This window comes from Rhinatrema bivittatum, chromosome 9 (assembly GCF_901001135.1).
Source record: "Rhinatrema bivittatum chromosome 9, aRhiBiv1.1, whole genome shotgun sequence".
Classification (NCBI taxonomy): Eukaryota; Metazoa; Chordata; class Amphibia; order Gymnophiona; family Rhinatrematidae; genus Rhinatrema; species Rhinatrema bivittatum.
In genome coordinates, this window is record NC_042623.1 from 233,686,816 (window position 1) to 233,705,699 (window position 18,884).

At 43.3% G+C, this 18,884-nt stretch overlaps 1 protein-coding gene across 17 annotated transcripts in view; it reads left to right on the forward strand.

The window, feature by feature from the left end:
- Positions 1-18,884, forward strand: part of DLG1 (discs large MAGUK scaffold protein 1) — an 890,153-nt gene that overhangs the window by 91,482 nt on the left and 779,787 nt on the right. The gene's annotated exons all lie outside the window — the stretch shown is intronic.

Below are 18,884 nucleotides of genomic sequence, written 5' to 3' on the forward strand. Positions count from 1 at the left end.
TCAATCGCCTGGAGACCAGGGCGGTCCGCCTAGCCCTGCAGGGATTCCTCCCGCTGGTTCGCCAAAGGGCAGTCAGGATACTGTCGGACAACGCAACCACGGTGTTGTACATCAATCGTCAGGGAGGCACGAGGAGTCGCCTGGTCGCTTGGGAAGCGGAAAAGTTGATGCACTGGGCGGAGCTCAACTTGCTCCGCTTATCTGCCTCTCACATAGCAGGCATCGACAATGTTCAGGCGGACTTTCTCAGCCGCCAGCGTCTGGATCCCGGGGAGTGGGAACTCTCCCATGTGCGCGATGCGGCTGATAGAACATCGATGGGGGAAGCCCCACATGGACATCATGGCCACAGCAGGAAACGCAAAAGCACCACGCTTCTTCAGTCGCAGGTGGGAACACGGCGCCGAAGGGGTCGATGCACTGGTTCTCCCATGGCCCCGGCAGGTCCTCTTGTATGTCTTCCCACCGTGGCCTCTGGTGGGGGAAGGTGCTTCGTCGGATAGAGACTCATCCAGGGCCAGTAATCCTGGTAGCACCGGAGTGGCCCCGGCGTCCATGGTTCGGGGATCTCCTCCACCTAGCTCACGAAAGAACGATTCGCCTCGGTCACCTCCCGCGACTCCTTCAACAGGACCCCATATTTTTCGAGGTGGCAGATCGCTTCTGTCTTGCGGCCTGGCTTTTGAGAGGCGCAGGTTGAGGCGTCGGGGGTACCCGGAGGCGGTGATTTCCACTCTCTTACGAGCTCGAAAGACGTCCACCTCTGTTACTTACGTAAGGGTGTGGAAGGTCTTTGAGGATTGGTGCGTCTCGCGCTCCATTTTTCCGGGTCGCGCCTCGGTCGCTCAGATTCTTGCCTTTCTGCAGTCTGGCCTGGAGATGGGACTCGCATATAACTCTATTAGGGTACAGGTGGCAGCCTTGGGAGCGCTTCTCCACAACGGTAAAGATTTGCTGCTCTCGTCGCATCCGGATATTGTCCGCTTCCTCAAGGGGGTAAGGCAGCTGAAGCCTCTGACCAGGCCACCCTGTCTTTCTTGGAGTCTCAACTTGGTACTCCGGGCCCTTGGTGACTTGCCCTTCGAGCCTTTGCGGACGGCCACCATCAAGGATCTTACCCTTAAGTCTATTTTTCTGGTGGCTATTAGTTCAGCGCGCCGCATTTCGAAGCTCCAGGCTCTGTTCTGTAGGGAACCATACCTCCGGTTCACGGACGGCGGGGTGTCTTTACGCCCGGTACCCTCCTTTCTACCGAAGGTAGTCTTGTCCTTTCATCTCAACCAGTCGGTGGAATTGCCTTCCTTCTCGCCGGAGGACTCCAGGCAACTGCGAACCTTGGACGTCAAGAGATGTCTGATGCAATACTTGGCATCCACCATTGACTTCCGTCTCTCGGATCATTTGTTTGTCCTTTGGTCGGGACCTAGGAAGGGTCGTATGGCTTCCAAGGCCACCATCACCCGCTGGCTGAAGGGTGCGATTGTCTCTGCATACCTAATGGCTGGTCGACAGCCACCGCTGGCGGTTAAGGCCCATTCCCTTCGGGCTCAAGCTGCGTCATGGGCAGAAAGTACGTCTGTGTCCTCACAGGAGATCTGTAGGACGGCCACCTGGAAGTCACTCCATACTTTTTCGAAACACTATTGTCTGGACGTCCGGGCTCCTGTTTTCGGGTCCTTCGGAGATAGTGTCATTCGAGCAGGGCTTTCCTCGGCCCACCCGTTGTAGGGAAGCTTTGGTACATCCCACCGTCTGGACTGATCCTGGTATGTACAGGGAAAAGAAAATTATTCCTCACCTGCTAATTTTCGTTCCTGTAGTACCAAGGATCAGTCCAGACACCCTCCCTGGTAATTGGGGGGTTTTTTGTTGGGGAACGCCTCTGCTCGTCAATTCTACTCTTCCTGTCTCTTCCTCTGAATTCCCTGGGGCTCCAGGGGATGGTTGAGGTTACAGTTTGGTTTGTAAGTTCCGTTTTAAGTTGTTCAGCTCAGTTCAATTTGTTGATAACAGTTTATTGAGCATGTACGTTTCTTGATCCCTCCGTCTCTTCTCTTCTTGGCTTTGTAAGTAGTTACTGAGGATTGAGGCACCGGGGGTGAGGTCATATAGGACCTCCCCTTGAGCTTTTGTTCTGACTCAATCTGCTGGACGGGGAGCATAACCCACCGTCTGGACTGATCCTTGGTACTACAGGAACGAAAATTAGCAGGTGAGGAATAATTTTCTTATTTTAGTAATGGTTTGACTAATTTTGAGCTTAGAAATTCTGTCGAATTCGGTCCATTTAGCCAGACTGTGTGTTTCATCAAGTTCTTTTGTTGACGTACCAGTGGGGAATTGCATTTTCAACCTGTTGATTTTATCTAATAAAGCTGAGGCATATTCATTGCAAGCATTCTTAGTAAAGTAAGAGTTTCTTGAGATGGAGGATGAAGGGTCCTTTATTAGGTCTTTACCACTTCAAAGAGTAATTTGGAATTAAATGACTCCCTGAATCTGTTTAGAATAGTAATCTTTTTTTTGCCTTATTAATTAGTTCCTGGTATTTTGTTAGGAGAGAGCTATAGTTTCCTAGGGATTCAGCAGATGGACATTGTCTACTGTAGTTTGGTATTTTAACCAAATATTAAATATACTATCAAATCTATATGCTTGGAGAATTGGTCTTGGCTCCGTCTAAAGCATGTTATATTTTGAAATTTGGATTATTTAGCTGCTTCCCCCCTCCCCTGTATTCAAACAATTATTGTATTTAAGTAAACATCAGTTCTGCAAAGTTTAGGAGCTGGCCCAGTTTTGTACTGTGAGCTATTTCATATAGTTTTTCAGATAGGTTCTACATGTATTGAGTATTACAAAGGAGTATAAAGTTGTAGCCTGGAGAATCAATTTTCAGACAATTTTTCTGGAGACTTTCTATTTATTTTATAGAGGTGGGAAATCATCATTTTTCAGTCACGTCCGACATTTTGGGATTCATTGTAATTACCTATCCACATGTTCGTGGGTAAAAATATCTTAACAAAATGAATCACCATCTTCAGATGGATGCATTTGTAACATTCAGATCAGTAACCGAATGTCCACTGGTCATATAAACCACCTCCACGAAGAAATGGTAATGGAGTAAATTTATGTAGTGCATCATATTTCTGAGTTTTGGTATAAATAGTATAACCCCCCCCACCCCTTACACACCCAACATCCTCTCTTCCTTTGAACCCTCCTCAACACTAGAAATAGAAAACATCTTAAAAAAGATGAGACCCTCTTCCCACCCCTCAGAAACCATCCCTACTAAACTACTACTCGCTATTCCTAAAACAATAGCCACTTCACTCTCCAAAATCGTGAACTGCTCCCTAGAACACGGTCAGGTACCTAACTCCCTGAAACAAGCCGTGGTCAAACCCATCCTAAAAAAACCCTCCCTTGACTTTTCCAACCTATCCAACCTCCGTCCTATCTCCAATCTCCCTTTCCTCTCCAAAATCATTGAGAAACTAGTAAACTCCCGCCTCTCTGACCACCTAGAACAATCCAACATACTCCCACCAACACAACATGGTTTCCGTAAACACCTCAGCACGGAATCCCTACTCCTCTCCCTTACCGATACCATCATCAAAGGAATGGATGCCGGAAACTCCTATCTCATTGCCATGCTAGATATATCCGCCGCCTTCGATACCGTAAATCATAACATCCTCATCAACACTCTCACCAGTATAGGTATCTCAGGTACTGCCCTCTCCTGGATAAAGTCCTTCCTCCAAAACCGCACCTACACAGTCCTCACCGACAACTTCACATCCCCCCCTGTTAATCTCGACTGTGGCGTCCCCCAAGGATCCTCCCTCTCTTCCACCCTATTTAACATTTACATGCTCCCCCTCACAAACCTCCTCTCCAACCTTGGTATTACACACTTCATCTACGCAGATGATGTACAAATCCTCATTCCCTTCACAAACACTGTACTCACTGCACTCCATACATGGAACACCATTCTCGCCTCCATAAACCAACTACTCACCGACATGCACCTTGCCCTTAACCCGCAAAAAACTGAACTCCTCCTCATCTCCTCTAGACATGCACCCATACCCTGTCCCTCCACTCTCCAGCCTCCTAACTTTCTCTCTAACACAAGAAACCTGGGTGTTATACTTGACAACCAACTAACCTTCAAACCATATATCAAATCTATCCTTAGCAGCTGCTACTTCAAACTACAATCCCTTAAAAAACTCAAACCCCTCCTCTACTTCCATGATTTCCGCACAGTACTTCAATCCTTAATTTTTTCAAAAATTGATTATTGCAACGCACTCCTACTTGGACTCCCTGCTACCCACATCAGACCTCTCCAACTCCTTCAAAACGCTACTGCACGCATCCTCACCAATGTCAATAAGAAAGATCACATTACTCCCACCCTCATTAATCTCCATTGGCTTCCCATCCACTCACGAATTATATACAAGACCCTTACCCTCATCCACAAAAGTATTATTAACGAACATTACAACTGGCTAAACCCACCTTTTCTACCTCGTATCTCCACAAGACCCACCCGCTCCTCTCTTCGTGGAACCCTTATTCCCCCCTCCATAAAATCCACAAGACTCATCTCCACCACCAATAGGGCCCTTTCCCTCGCAGGCCCACCCCTGTGGAACTCCATGCCTCCTGACCTACGCACCGAAACCTCCACACTCACCTTCAAAAAGAAACTCAAAACCTGGCTCTTCCTCCAAGCATACCCCCAATCATCACCATCACCTACTAGCACTCAAACCCAACCTCCCTCTCATATCAACACCCCCACTACAGGACCCCCACCCACCCTCTCGAAGGAACTACAAACCCCACACTTAACCTCCTGCACATAATAAATTGCCACCTAGCAGAACCGCACACATCTTCTCACTTCTTTCACTGTTGGCCATGCGCTTAGACAAATTTTGTATATAGCCTATGTACATATCATTTCCCCATTGATTCCCTGTACATATTTTTTCCTCATGTATCTGTTCTCACCCCCCCCTACCCCCTCCTTTGTCGCAATCACCCCCACCCCTCCCTCCCTTAGTTATCAACTTATTTACTCTGTTACTATTGTTTGTTACAACACTGTTCCTTGTAAAGGCTTTGCCTATATATTTTTTGGTTTGTAAGTTATCTGTAAACCGGCACGATGTGCAAACGGCTGTCGGTATATAAAATTAAATAAATAAATAAAAATAAATAAAATAGCATTTTGTATAAATGAACAATGAAAGAATGCCTTTAACAGAGTGAATACTAAAATTTAACTGTTATCCCTCATGAATGGTCTGACTTGATTCTGGTGCCACTAATTCAATAGGAAAGCCTATGTTAAAGAAATTTTTTTTATTGCACTCTGGGATCAGAAGGCCCATGTCAAGATCCATAAAACTTATCAGTACATTATATTTTCTAAAATAGAAGGGTAAGAAAACAACTCTAGCAGGCTGATGTACAATGCAGTATTTTGCCTGCATTTGGGCAAGTATTTTCTGGGTGCAAAACTTACTGCTGGTGCAGCAAGGAGTTTTGCATGCAGAAAATGTGCGTTCCTATATAGGAGTACTACTTAGCACCCTTGCATGGAAATCCCATGCAAATGAGAGCATTAAGAAGTACTCCTCAGTGCAGAGAGAGACTGCATCTGGCCAGTGTTCCTTTTTTGAGCACTGGAAACTTAACTCCTGGGTCAGAGCTGGAGTAAAGCTTCCATTCCTATGAAAAAAATAGAAGAAAAGTTGAAGAAAACATTTTTTCAAAAACTTTCTGGGCAAGTGGTGGCAAATCGCCACTTAGATGGATAAATCAGTATTTCTCTGGCTATCTGGCAGTGGGAAGCAGCTGCCAGATAGCTGAATAAGTACTGACATGCAGCTATCTGCTGCGATTTGCCGCAGCTTAGCTGGATACTTTATCCAGCTTAGCTGGATAAAGTATGATCACTGTTGCCAAGTGGCCCTACTGCTGCTACCTTTCACACGAAATCCTGCCTTTAGCAGGCGTTAATTTCTGAAAGTAAAATGTGCGGCTCATGTTGTGGGCGCTATTAGTTTCAGGGGGTTTGGCCGCGCGTTTTCCATGCACTATTACCCCTTACTGTATAAGGGGTAAAAATAGCACGTCGAAAATGCGCGGCCAAACGGGGGCTAACAGTGTGCTCAGCCTGAGCGCACTTTACTTCATCGGCCCGCTAATTTGTTAGCATTTTGTTGTCCATCCGTTCATTCTGGCCAGGCTGACAGTAGTATACTTCCACCGCTGTACTCTTTTTTTTTTTTTTTTTTTGAATTATTTATTTATCATATTTTTTAAATACAAAACATCATAAATGTTGCATTTAAGGAAAAGTCATGAGATGACAGTCACAGAAATAATAAGAAATAAGAAAACATGAAATTTATCCATATAATGATAAGTAAATTCTACCTTTTTTGACTGACTTCATCTACATTAAATTATCAATCAATAGGAGAGATGCTATGGATTGTCCATGAAATCGACTGGGAGAAACAAAAACATAACTACATACAATTCAGATAATTATGTGGCAAATCCTATCATATCTACTCTCAGTACCATTACTGGATAATAGGGGATGATGTAGGCATTTTTCTCTGCTCTATGAATACCTTTAATTGATCTGGATTAAAAAAAATAAAGGATTCCTCTTGTTTGGAAATGAAACATTTGCATGGGAAATGCAATCTAAAGGAGAATCCGATAGAAATTAAGTCCTGGCGGTAGGCTAGAAAAGCCTTCCTTCTTTGCTGTGTTACCACAGCTAAGTCAGGAAATATTTTAATTGGTTTCTCCAAATAAGAAATAGGGAACCTATTAAAGTATTTCTTCATGATTTGATTTAAATCCTTAATTGAGAAGAGGGTCACTAGTAATGTTCCCCAGTCAATAACATTTGCACTAGAATCCTCTAGAAAATTAGTCAAATTGCCCTGAAACATTTCTTCAGATGTACTTCTCACTCTATACTTGGGAAGAAAATAACAATTACTGACTATGGGTGATTCACCAGGGATAAATCCCAGCACTTCCTGGAAAAATTTCATAAGGGTGACTTGAGAATTCTCTCCAGTCACTCTAGGAAAATTTAATTTATCCCAGGACAAGCAGGATGCTAGTCCTCACATATGGGGTGACATCGGTAATGGAGCCCTATGTACGGAAAAACTTCTTTAAAAGTTTCCATGAAACTTTTGAATGGCACCAGAGTGCCTACTGAGCATGCCCAGCATGCCATGATATTCCCTGCCACAGGGGTCTCCCTTCAGTCTTCTTTTTTCCGCGAAGCACTTAGCATCGCGGTTTATTGGAGTCCTGAGGTGATTTCACCTCCTTCAAAAAGTTATCTTTTTGAGAAAAAAATTATCTCCACCGCAAGGGTTTCCCTTAGTTATCATCGTGGTAACTTTTTTTCCTTTTCGGTTTCCGGCCGGGACCGACTTTTTTGGGTCATCGCCGTTGACGGCTGTCCGGCGACATGGCCTCCGGGTTTAAAAAATGCCCAAACTGTGCGCGGACGATGTCCATAACCGATCCGCATTTTGAATGTGTTCTTTGCCTAGGCAAAGACCTCAATATTCAATCCTGTAAATCCTGTGCAGAGATGACCTCGAAAGGCCGTCGTCTTAGAGCCAAGAAGAATGAACAATTGTTTAATATACAATTGCTTCCGAGGGCATCGACTTCCATGCAGTCATCGCCATCAGGATCAGTTTGTCAAGTTTTACTGAAGAAAAGTCGTCCGGAGGCAGGAGATGCTTCCATGCCTTCATCAAAAGCATCGACGTCTAGCAGTGAGACACAAAAAGAAAAACATCGACACCGGCATCGAAGACGCCAAACACCGATGACCGACGACCCATCGTCAGGTACGGCCTCACCCGCAAAGAAACCCCGGACGGGGGCGGAGGCTTCGAGGCCTAGTGATTCAGGGCGATCCCCACCGATATCGGTGCCGGACTCCGTACCTCCTCAGGGCTCTGAGGAGGTATCGGCATTGCCAACACCGCCTCCCTCCATAGCTGCTCTGATATCACCAGCTATGAGAGTGGAACTTGACACGTTTATACGTCAAGCGGTGCAACAGGCTCTGCGCGATGCGATTCCGCCTCAGCCATCGATGCCGATTCCAACCCCGAGGGATCCAGCACCATCGATGCTGCCGACACCGACGATGCCACGGGAACCGATCCCGATGCCTACTCTGGTACCCTCACCGGTGCCAACTCCGATGCCCAAAGCAGATGTCTCGATACTAAATCCATTCATCACCAAATTAGACACGCTTCTGGACATTCTTTCCGGTAAAGCACCAGAGGAGCCCATTCCAGGCCCATCTGGGATACCAAGACCTCCAAGGCCTCGTTCTCCTCTGCTGCCATCACGACCTAGTGAACCAGTCACTCACCACACTCCACGTGAGATACCTGTGGACACCAGTTCTGAATATTCTTCGGATGAAGACATATTTTCAGAACCTTCTCCACCTGACGACCACAGGAAGTCACCTCCTGAGGACCTGTCCTTTACAAATTTTGTAAAGGATATGGCTGAAACCATCCCCTTTCAATTACAATCAGAGGTGGATGCAAGACAAAAAACATTGGAGGTTCTGCAGTTTGTGGACCCTCCTAAAGAAATGCTAGCAGTCCCTGTCCATGAAGTTTTCCAGGAACTTCAATACAGAATATGGGAGCATCCAGGAACAGTGTCACCGGTAAACAAAAGGTCAGAGGCAACTTACTTAGTGCAACCTATCCCAGGTTTTCAAAAGTCTCAGTTGCCACATCAGTCAGTCGTCGTCAAATCCGCCCAGAAGAAGGCGAAGAGACTGAAATCCCATTCATCTACACCTCCTGGGAAGGAAAGTAGATTTCTGGATAACCTGGGACGCAAGGTTTTTCAGGGTTCCATGCTGGTATCAAAAATATCATCATACCAGCTATATATGAACCATTATCAAAGGAACCTCTGGAAGCAGGTTCAAGACCTAACCCTGTCTCTTCCTGACCAGTATCAGGATCAACTCCAAAACATCATTCATAAAGGCCTCGAATCAGGGAAGCACGAGGTCAGAGCCACTTACGACTGCTTCGAGACGGCAGCAAGACTATCTGCTTCAGGCATAGCTGCACGCAGATGGGCATGGCTGAAAGCCTCTGATCTACGTCCAGAGGTGCAAGAACGCTTAGCTGATCTTCCTTGTGTGGGAGATAACCTTTTTGGGGAAAAGGTTAAAGAAGCTGTGGCGACTACGAAGGACCACACTGAGACCCTAAAGCAGTTGTCTTTACTACCACAGGATACTCAGTCTTCCACAAGAAAGATCCCAAGGCGTGATACCAGACGTCCTTACTACCGTCCACGCAGGTATTACCCACCAACAAACAGGCCCAGAACAGCCCGCCCACCTCAACGCCAACAGCCTAGGCAGAGGCCTGCAAGGGCTCAACTACCACCACAAACTGCCACTACATCTGGTTTTTGAAAAGCCCCAGAGAGCAGCAGCCGTATCAACCCATTCCCAGATATACCAGTGGGGGGGGCGAATAAAATACTTTCACAGCATTTGGACCTCCATCACCACCGACCAGTGGGTGTTATCCATCACAGCTCACGGTTACAAACTGGATTTTCTTACTGTTCCAAAAGAAAACCCACCACTTCCATCTTGGACAATAAATCAACATTCCATAATTCTTCAAACAGAATTATCCACCCTTCTGACAGCCAGGGCCATAGAACCAGTTCCTGGACCTCAAAAGGGCAGAGGATTCTACTCCAGATATTTCCTCATTCCAAAGAAAACAGGAGGCCTTCGTCCCATTCTAGACCTCAGAAATCTCAACAAATTTCTCAGAAAAGAAAAATTCAGGATGGTGTCCTTAGGCACCATTCTGCCTCTTCTTCAAAGGGGAGATTGGCTCTGCTCTCTGGATCTTCAAGATGCCTACGCTCACATCCCCATCTTTCCTCCTCATCGCCAATACCTGCGATTTCGGGTAATGGATCAGCACTTTCAATACAAAGTGCTGCCATTCGGCCTTGCATCAGCACCACGAGTATTCACAAAGTGCATGGCTGCAGCAGTGGCACACCTTCACAAACAAAGAGTGCACGTGTTCCCTTACCTAGACGATTGGCTCATCAAGAGTCAATCAAAAGAAGGAGCTCTCACTTCTCTCAAGCTCACTATCCATGTGCTTCACTCCTTGGGATTTCTCATCAACTACCAGAAATCCAATCTGTCACCAAATCATCTTATACAGTTCATAGGTGCAGAACTAAACACTACGATAGCAAAAGCTTTTCTTCCAAAAGATCAGGCTCAAACACTTGTCCTTTTGACTCACAATCTTCGCAACCAATTCCAGGTAACAGCTCACCAGTGCCTGATTCTTCTAGGGCACATGGCTTCCACAGTTCACGTAACTCCCATGGCCAGATTGACCATGCGGCTACTGCAATGGACACTCAAAGCACAGTGGATACAAGCCACTCAACCAATGTCCACGCCCATTCATGTCACACCAGAGCTCAGATCGGCACTCATCTGGTGGACATCAATGAACAACCTGCTAAAAGGCCTACCTTTCCAGCAACCAGTTACACAAGTGACTTTAACTACAGATGCATCCACCTTAGGGTGGGGAGCACACATTGGTCATCTAAAGACACAGGGCAAGTGGACAAAGCTCGAAGCCTCTTTTCAAATAAACTTCCTGGAGCTTCGAGCTATACGCTATGCGCTACATGCGTTCAAGGACTGCCTTTCATACAAAACTGTTCTGATCCAAACGGACAATACAGTGGCCATGTGGTACATCAACAAACAAGGAGGGACAGGTTCCTACCTCCTTTGTCAAGAAGCAGCACAGATTTGGGACTGGGCCCTGACACACTCAATTCTTCTACGGGCCACTTACCTAGCAGGCATCCACAACATAGTAGCGGATCGCCTCAGTCGTCAGTTCCAACCGCACGAATGGTCCTTGGATCCAGCAATAGCATCCAAGATCTTCCAACGCTGGGGTCAACCGACGATAGATCTCTTTGCATCCCAGCTCAACTACAAAGTGAATAATTACTGCGCTCTACTCCGACAGCAGAACAGCCTACCAAAGGACGCATTTGCTCGCCATTGGAATTCAGGCCTGTTATACGCATATCCACCGATACCACTCATAACCAAAACACTAGTGAAGCTACAACAGGACAAGGGGACTATGATACTCATAGCCCCATACTGGCCTCGACAGGTATGGTTCCCCACACTGCTAGATCTCTCAGTCAGGGATCCAATTCGCCTGGGAGTAGCTCCCAATCTCATAACTCAGGAACAGGGTCAGTTGTGCCATCCCAACCTTCAATCCCTATCCCTGACAGCATGGATGTTGAAAGCTTGATCTTACAACCTCTCAACCTTCCATCCTCTATATCTCAAGTACTTATAGCTGCACGTAAACCTTCCACTAGAAAGAATTATTCATACAAATGGAAACGGTTTACTTTGTGGTGCACTCAGAAAGATTTAGATCCTTTCACTTGCTCCACTACCTCGCTACTCGATTACCTTTACCATCTCTCAGACTCTGGTCTTAAGACGTCTTCTGTAAGGGTACACTTAAGTGCAATCTCAGCTTACCATAATAAGCTGGGAGATGCATCTATTTCAACACAACCTCTCGACAGTAAATTCATGAGAGGCCTAACTCACATTAAACCACCAGTTCATTCCCCAAGCATACAATGGGACCTGAACGTAGTCTTAACCAGGCTTATGCGTTCTCCATTTGAACCCATAGATACCTGTGACCTTAAATTTCTCACTTGGAAAATGGCTTTCCTTATAGCCATTACATCAGCTAGAAGAGTCGGTGAACTACAAGCTCTAGTCAAATACGAACCTTTTACAAAGTTCTTACATGACAGAGTAGTACTCCGTACACATCCAAAATTCCTTCCTAAGGTTGTCACAGAATTTCACTTGAACCAATCAATAGTTTTACCAACATTTTTTCCAAGGCCTCATTCCCATCAGGGTGAAAGAGCCTTACACACTTTGAAGCGTGCGTTATCCTTCTATTTAAACCGCACAACAGCCCAAAGGAAATCCAGTCAGCTGTTTGTATCCTATGATCCAAACAAACCAGGTAAAGCAGTGGGTAAGCATACTCTGTCAAACTGGCTAGCAGATTGCATACAATTTTGTTATGAAAAAGCAGGCCTTACTCTTCAAGGGCGAGTAAAAGCACACTCAGTCAGAGCAATGTCAACTTCAGTAGCACACCTTCGCTCTGTACCTATTCTGGACATTTGTAAAGCAGCAACATGGAGTTCTCTTCACACTTTTGCAGCTCACTACTGTTTAGACAAAGAAGGAAGACAAGATTCGGCCTATGGACAATCCGTCTTAAAGAACTTGTTTCCAGTACAATCGCAACTCCTTCTACATCCAACCTGCTGTAATCTTCGGCTGATTCATTTCATCAACAATACTTCACTGTTGCTTCACTACAAAATGACTCAGCCTGTAGCTTGCTAATCACTCATATGTGAGGACTAGCATCCTGCTTGTCCTGGGATAAAGCAAAATTGCTTACCTTGTAATAGGTGTTATCCCAGGACAGCAGGATGTAGTCCTCACGAAACCCACCCGCCACCCCGCGGAGTTGGGTCCGATACGTTTTATTATTTTATTTTTGCTAAGGCTTATTGCTACAAAACAAGACTGAAGGGAGACCCCTGTGGCAGGGAATATCATGGCATGCTGGGCATGCTCAGTAGGCACTCTGGTGCCATTCAAAAGTTTCATGGAAACTTTTAAAGAAGTTTTTCCGTACATAGGGCTCCATTACCGATGTCACCCCATATGTGAGGACTACATCCTGCTGTCCTGGGATAACACCTATTACAAGGTAAGCAATTTTGCTATACGTATATTTAAGCGCTTGACATTATTCACCAGCATCTCAATCCTCCTAGCCATTTGATCGCTATCTTTAATAACAGCTATTTTAAAATCTTGTGTTTTAATTACATTTTCTTCTAAACATTTAATTTTCTCATTAACCTCTTTAATATGTGATTGCATTTGTGTGGATTCTTGCATATGTCTAGTACTTAAAAGATCTAATTTACCCTCTAACTCTTTCACATTAACAGATAATTAAAATTAATTTAATTGTTATCTTGTTACAATGTAAAAATAGGGCAGTTCTCGCCCTATTCAACCTGTTATCTGGAAACCGATGTGATATCTCGATCGAATGTCGGTATACAAAATAAATAAATAAATAAATAAATAAATAATCCTGCCGTCAACTCCCATATTGTCTCCAGAATTATTTGTTCAGGACATACAGGCATATTTACTCTCCCGGTACTACTTGAAATAGTAGTATCGAGGCCAGACCTAGTTTCCACGGATAATGGCAAAGGGGGTTGTATATCCCCTATACCTACTCCGTAGGAACTGCTATCTAGTAGGACTGCTTCAGTTGCTTGTAGAACTATTCTCTGAACTGGTGGTAGTCCCTCATTGGGACTTAGAGACGCCTCCTCTGTGGAGATAGGTTGACCTCCCAAACTCCCTGTCTCATCAGGCTCCTTAGCTCTCCTAATCTCTTGTATAGGTGAGGCCATAAAATTAGTGATAGTCTGCTGTATGGGGGATGCAAAAGAAGAGGGCAGAGAGGGAAAAACCCTGACTTTTCCTTTTTGTTTTGCAGGCATGATGTTATCCCAAAAAGCAGATCTCACTAGGACTCTAAATTGCCACAAAAAACAATGAACAATTCCAAGCTGGATAGATAGAAATTACCTTATCAAAAACGTTTTAAAAGGCAGTATGGTAGATAGTCCAGCAACCCCGGCAATATCCGGCAAAGTCCGTTGGTACGCGCGCGCGGCTTTAGCGGCACGCCGGCTCTGCAACGCGCCGCAAGCAGGCCTCTTTTGTAGGCCGCTTCCGGGTCCTCGTCCAGGGTCCGCCTCTGGGTCACGTGACTCCGCCTCTGTCGGGGCTCTGCTTTGCCCCCGGTCACAGCTGCTGGATGTTGTCAGGTCAGCGGCTGGATACCTTGCTGGAAACAGTCTTTCTCTCTCCTCTCTCCGGATTCTGGAGGGAAGCAGGCCGCTTCCGGGTCCTCGTCCAGGGTCCGCCTCTGGGTCACGTGACTCTGCCTCCGTCGGGGCTCCGCTTTGCCCCCGGTCACAGCTGCTGGATGTTGTCAGGTCAGCGGCTGGATACCTTGCTGGAAACAGTCTTTCTCTCTCCTCTCTCCCCACCGCTGAACTCTTACCCCATCATACAAGGAATTTTTATCCATACAGATTCCATATTACATTTATTCTCCCAGGACAAGCAGGATGGTAGTCCTCGCATGTGGGTGACGTCACTAGATGGAGCCCTATGACTGGAAACGTTTGTCAGTTACTAGAACTTTTGAACTGTGTTGGGTACTGAGCCCCCCACAGACACCTGTGGACGTGCCAGTTGTGCCTAGCCTGCCTCCTCCTGCAGCTGTGTTACCAATACCAGCCTCCAGGGAGGAGTTGGACATACTGGTCCGACAGGCGGTCCTGGATGCCCTCGAACCTACAACTGCCATCAGTGCCGGCCCCCATACTGGCACAGACACCAGAACCATCGATATTTATTGGTAGACAAGTCTAGTTCTCCCCCCCCCCCCCGACTAGCTGAACGAGCTCTTCCAAGTATAAAGGAATTCCTTAGCGGCCTGTCCCATTCCAGGGGGAAGATGGGACCTTAAGCACCTTTGGGGGGGGGGGGGGGTAATTAAATGTCATGTCAATTGTCACTGTAAATCAATTTTAGGCTTGTCCGGGAGGTAATCTGAATCTTGGTGAGTTGACTAAGTCCTCTCACCACAAAGTTTTTTTTCTTTCGTTCTTATCTTAACTTACTTATTCTGGTCTGTGGTCTCCAAAGTGGCCAGGCATGGTTGAACTCTGGCAATGTCTACTGAAGGCTGCTATGACCACATTCCTCTTATGGTGGACCTGACATCACATGCAAAATTGAGAGGTGTGGTCTCTGTCTCCATCGGAAACAGGGAATATACCCAAGAGTAACTGGTCTAGCCAGTAGTCAAGGAATGAAAATTATCAGGTAAGATATAATTTAAGGTTCTTAGGCTGAGGTGTCCTTTTGTATAAGACACTATCAAGGTGCTAATTAGGTAGTGATACCCCTACATGTCAGTTATATTTCTTTGTTTAATTTTCTACAGTGGCAAACATCTAGTACATTAGACTATGAAGCCACAGCACATGCACATTTAAAAGCTTTGACCTGGTTTCTAACTGTAGATTTTAATTCCATGAGTAATAATGACCTTATTGACTCTGGAAGCATATAGTGTAACTGAAGTTGGTGTGGCTTGCAGTGTTTTTTTTTTCTTCCTTTACTTCTGTCTCTCTTCACATGAAATGTATTCTTCCTGTACTGATGTTATCTATTTAGATTTCTCTTACCAGATCATGAGTACTGAAAAACCCCATTTGTTAAAGACAAAAGTACAAGTGAAAGCTTTTCTTAGCATAATTAACTTGGGTGTATATAGGTAATGAATTGTAAACAGGTTGTCCGCTTTTTTAAAATTGACAATTTTTGCAGTTTTTTAAATTGAATTAGCACCATACACCTAAACAAAAGTATATTACTGGCATTACTACAGGTTCTTATATTTTTCTGTTTTAATCACTTGACTATTTTTAGAGTGATTTAGATGCATTGCTTGGTCAGTGGTTATAATGAAATCATTTTAAAATAAATGGTATTTCAAGATAAAAATTATTGGTAGGGTCTGTTTTTCTTCTTTCATGTTGCATGATTTGCACTCTTCCAGCTCACCTCTCTAAAATTCCACTTGGAATATTCCATTCATTACAGCCCAAGAAAGTCAATTATTTTGCAGGCTGCAGATACTGAAACGGTTTGAAAGGAGAAATCTTTGCTTGTGGTTGGAATCTTCCTTTGTGGTAGAACAGTATTTTATTTATTTGCCAAAGAAGAAAAGCAGGTTAAGCTCTTTCAGTATCGAAATAAATTTAGTATGGAATTTCACCAAATGATTTACTTACTGTAAACCTCGTGCCTTAAGAAATCCTAAGAGAAGGGAGATTAATGGAAATGGTGAAGAAGTAGCAGCAGCAGTTAACTGATATAGAATAAAATCTGATATCAACCTTGGGTTTTTTTTCCCTGGGAGAATTTCAATCTCAGTAGTACCAAATAATTTGGAAGTTAAGAGTTTAAAAGACAACTTTAAGAACATTTGTCACCGTTTTCAGCTGGTGATTAGATTACAAATTTTCTACCTCTACTTGGATCTAGGGAAGAACCTGCCTCAGGTTCTAATAAGCATTCTATTGGTTGATTTTACTCAGAGTTCTTCATTTAGTCTGGTATTACTTGGATTTGCTGTAAACTGTTTTTATGTGTAAAAAAGCTTTTATACTGACATGGATTGCTTATGTATTGTAACGACAAAGGTAAGCTAGAGGATGGTATGTTAAGAGATTTCTACTGGTTCAAATAATTTTAATATGATTTCAGAATTGTATGTTTTTCTGGTTATAAACAATGCAGTGTATGTCTGTTTGCTTTACATTTGTGTTCAGCTACTGGATTTAAATCAGATTTAAATCCACATATCCATAGTACACGTAGAAAATATCCAGTTGCCAAGAGCCAGTTCTGAAAAACAGTCTGTGAATAAGTGGTTCTGCAGGGAGAATTTAATATTTCATTGAGGAAAAAAAATTATTCATGAATGTCATTAAAATTAGGCATATTTATATTCACCTGTTTTTTTAGAATTAAATAAGCATATACGGAGTGTGAAGTCCTTATTGAACCACAGTGTGCTATATAGTTTTTAAAACTTGTTATGGTTTTAAATGGATGTGTGAACAGGATCCTGTTGTAATGAAAAGCTTCTGTAACTTTTTAACTGTAATGTTCTGGGTAATGAGAAGTGGGGTGGGGTATCGCTTCTTGTGAGCTGGTCATTTGAATCATTTGAGACTAATGCTATTGTAACTAAGTTTGATTTCCTTTTGTACTTGAGATCATCTTTGGAAAAAGAAGATCAAATGTTTATAAATAAAGTAGTAATATACCATAGGGTTTTCTCAATACTTACTGTAGTATAACTGATTAAACCTGTAGTTGAGCATCTTGGTTTATGCTACATATAGCTGCATAGAAGATAAAGGAACAAGTGTAAAAATTGAATAAATTTAATACCTACAGTACCTGAATGTAATCCACTTTGAAGCGCTGAAAAAAGTGCAAAAAGCGGAATATAAATCTAAATAAACTTTGAAGTAAAGCAATTTGGAAGGAAATGTGCTCTGCAGTTTTGTCACACCCACTACCTCTTTGCCAGAAAAGTGTTTTAAAATTTAAATAACAGCAGAAACTCGTGTTTACTTGCATGCAGACAAAAGTATTGGATAAAAAGATGAAATTGCTGTTGAAAAAATGTGTGTGTATTCTTTACTACCGGTAGCAATAAAGATTGTCTCAGGATGTTAGATTTTGAATAACATAATTTCTGGTAATGTAGGCCTGGTTCACGTGAATTACATACAACATATTTCACCTTATTTTTAAAATAACATCCTTCTTGTCCACTGCTATGCAGTGCCTAACTATTGTTTCATCTCTTTATAATTTGGAGGCAGTGCTGCATTTGATAATTTGTATATCAGAATGCCACTAAAGGTACTTCTCTAAAATGAATTGAATTAAAACAAGTTTGAAATATGTGAGCAGTAGTGCCAGTCTTGCTTTACCATATTTACTAACCATTCATGAAACGTTCACATTCATAATTCAGTTATTTGAAATGGATCGGAAAAGACTAGGCATTCTGGCTGCAGCTCTTAAGGAGTTTCCTTAGGAAATGTGAATATAAAAAAAAACAAAACGGTATGTTGGGGGATATGATTGACTTGAAAGGGGGGCTAGGAGAGAAGCACTTAACATAACAGCTACTTTTTTATTTATTTTTGTTTATCTCCACACTACCAGACCAAAGCATAAAACAAATGAAAATTAAAAAGTTTGTAATATGATATTGCCACTGATGCAAGATGCACGTAGAAGACTTCCAGGACAAGAAAAACAAAAACCTAAATTGCTGTTTCTAATCAAGTGATTTTGTTTTCAGTATTTGATAAATTCAATTTTAAGATATCCATGATGAATGCCATAATTTTACTATAAAGAATAGTAAGGCAGAAGATTTAGTGGTAAATTTTTAAGCCCCATCTATTGAGTTGGGCATTCTTCAACACTTCATCATAAATGCCCTCTTGGTTGCCTTATACAGTAAGAGCCAGCAATTAAAATGTAGCTTGAGAAGGGTTAGGCTTTCACCTAATCACTTTGTATGACTCATTTTTTTTCATCTGTTTTTAACTCTTACCACTCATTTATGTAGGTTGCATCATGAATTTACCCATTTATCATTGTTGGGAATAGTCAAATTTGCATTCTTATTTATTTTCTTATAATAAACATTGGAAGCTTGAACTTAATTTCAAGGGAGATCAAAGCTCAGTACTATTAAACTGCCTTTCTTTAAAGTTTTTGGCTTATTTATATGACTTCATATAGTATTAGAATATTACAAGCTTTTAATTTTCATTTGTTTTTATGCTTTGGTATGGTAGTGTGGAGATGACTGTTATAATAAGCTACAGAGAACAAAAGTGGCCACCCAAACTCTGTTACCAGTGAATGTTTACATTTCTTTGGTTTAGAATATCTGTACCAC